Consider the following 2,692-nt stretch of genomic DNA (forward strand, 5'->3'; position numbering starts at 1 on the left):
AAACTTCCTGCAAGCAGCAGCTGCTGAGTCTGTTACAGCACCTTGGAGATGCAGCTGGTTCCTTGTACTGGTGCTAGAGCAAGCAAGAGGGAATGATGTCAGTAATGTCATCTTTTATCAGCTATAAGAACTCAGCATCCTCTGTTGAGGAACAATCTGTGAGCTCTCTGGCAGGACAGTTTGAGTACCTAGGGTACACGTAAGGGAGGGGCACTGCTGAGTGTCACACCAGCCTGCCTGTTACAGGCTGCCTGTGACACTGAAGCTAGGGGAAAGCCACCTCTTTGCATAGCTTCAGCCCAATCTGCAGTACTGGGACAGATGTTTCCCCAAAATAGAGATTCATCTCTTCTCAGGCCAGGGTCTTTTTGCTGTGCTGCTAGCTCATCCTATGCAAATCTCCTACACCCACTTGCATAATGCTTTGAAAGAGACCTCTGGTTGGGGGGTGCCTCCAGCCCAGCATCCTGGCAGGAGCTTGGAATTAATTAACTCTCTGTGACAGCAGCAAGGGAGGTCATTGCTACACACTGTAAGCCCAAACAGACACTTGGGCTCCCACTCTTAGGTTGGTAGGTGGGCTTCCCCAGCTGCCCCAAGCTCTCCTGCAGCTCCAGGATAACATGATGGTGACCACTATTTCCAGACTTCCAGAGAACCTTCTCCCTCACCCCAGGAGCCTGCAGCACTGCCCTACAGTTAACTCCTGTGCCAAGCCCATACTTGCTCTCCCCTCTTGCTGGTATGCACCCTGCTAGCAGAGGAACAACCAAAGTGGCCTTCCTCAATGACACCAATAGCACCACAGGGCAAAGGGGGCTGAGATAGCTTTTCCCAACACTTCTGAACAGTGCTGTCCCTTCAGCCACTTATTTGCTAGCTGGAGAATTTGGCTGATAGTTTTCCAGTTGAGATTTTGCAGGACTGCACACAGCATGATGGTGTTTGAAAGATCGTGCTGCAGCAATTCTTCATAGATCACGGGGCATAAGGGATTGGGAAACTGCCTCAACTTCATGTTTCTGGAATTTATTAATAGCAATAGTGACATCAGAGGGGCAAAGCTTGCAAGGGGACGCAGTGATTTTTATTAATCAAACTGACACAGTTGGGAAAAAAAGGGACACATCCAGGCACAGAAGCCTGTCGGTTTAAATGCATTGGCTCCATTGTTTGGTGATCTTTCCTCATCCCCAGTGCTCTAGTTAAAGCTCCATTCTGATCTTGTTACTTTGACATATTATAGCACAAGGGTCTCATCAGGTATAAGCTGAGAAACTGTCAAAATTAAAGGAACTAATATGCTCCCACCTGCCTCCCCTCCTGGTCTGTTAGCCTCTGGAATACTGGCCTAGATCAGACACCACTAACTGCCTCCTCTCCCACTGCAGCAAGTTCTTCCCCGCTGCTTGGTCAGCAAATGAGCACAGCAGCACGCTGCCACTGCCTGGGTGTCCCCACACCAGAATTGATTTTGGGACTGTAGGTCATCTATGTGACCTACTGCCATTTATTTAGTAGCCCCAGCACTACTGAGATAAGGACATACAGATGAAATTATCCTTTTTTGATAGGCAGGAAAAAAACGTTTCTACGCTTTGTGAAAGTGAATGGTTTTTCTAACTCCCTGAAGTGGAAATATTCCACAGAAACGAAATTGTGTGGGAAAGGGAAATCCATTTTTACTACTCTCTTCCACTGTCGTGCTGCTTTGTAATTTCCACACTGCAGTCTCTGATACAAGATGCATTCTCTGGAGTCATGGGAATGCTGAGTGCAAATATATTTAGCCATATCTCTTTGGGTAGGTGGGGGAGTAAAGGGGACCCCTAAATAGCTGTAAGATAGAAATTTAATATAAGCATATTTGCTTTGGAGAAGGTTTAGTCCAAACTGCGAGAAAAGACAGCAAGGTTCTTGGCAGCTGGATGGCCAACAGCCAGTTTCATCCAGAGTTCTCCCTATAAACCTCCCTTAGTAATGAGTAAGCTCAGAAGAAACTCCCCTGCTTCCCAGGGTCTTTTCCATGTGCTCTGAGCCCCCCTTCACAGCCCCCCTTCACATTAGCATGTTTAAAAGAAATTAAAATGATAAGTCACCCAGAATTGTTCCCCACCACCCAAAAACTGAGAGTCAAATCCAAACCCTCCACAATATACAGACTGTTTCACTTGGGTAGATCTTACCATTCACAACATTGCAAAAGCATCAGAATAGTTCACAGCTCATTGTAAGATATTATTCTGTTACAACAGCTAAGTGAAAATATCCTGGCTTTAATTCAACTTCCTTATAGAAATTTATAGAAACCTCCCCCACAGCTGCAGGAGAAAACTCTGGGATTCAGTCTGAAGGAGTAGCAGAGGTATAAATGGATGTTGTTAAAAATAAAGCTATCAGAAGAAAATTGACTCCTGAGAACATTATCTGGTTCAACAGAAACGTGAGAGCATATAAGCATTTCAAGAAGAGGGTAGAAATGTACATAACTTCAGAATAGCAGGAAGTGACCAAGGGAACTTGCCAATCTGATGGCAGCAAACAGAGCTCTGCCCTGGCCGCTGGGACAGAGGCAGCTGCTGCTGACAGTGTCACCTCTGTGCAGTACTTTATCCAGCCAAATGCCACTGTGTGTGCCCACTGCAACCCTAGCCCCAGGAAGACACGAGACCAAAAAGATTTGCACAGGACC

The sequence above is a fragment of the Tympanuchus pallidicinctus genome, unplaced genomic scaffold (assembly GCF_026119805.1).
Source record: "Tympanuchus pallidicinctus isolate F22 unplaced genomic scaffold, pur_lepc_1.0 scaffold3, whole genome shotgun sequence".
Lineage (NCBI taxonomy): Eukaryota > Metazoa > Chordata > Aves > Galliformes > Phasianidae > Tympanuchus > Tympanuchus pallidicinctus.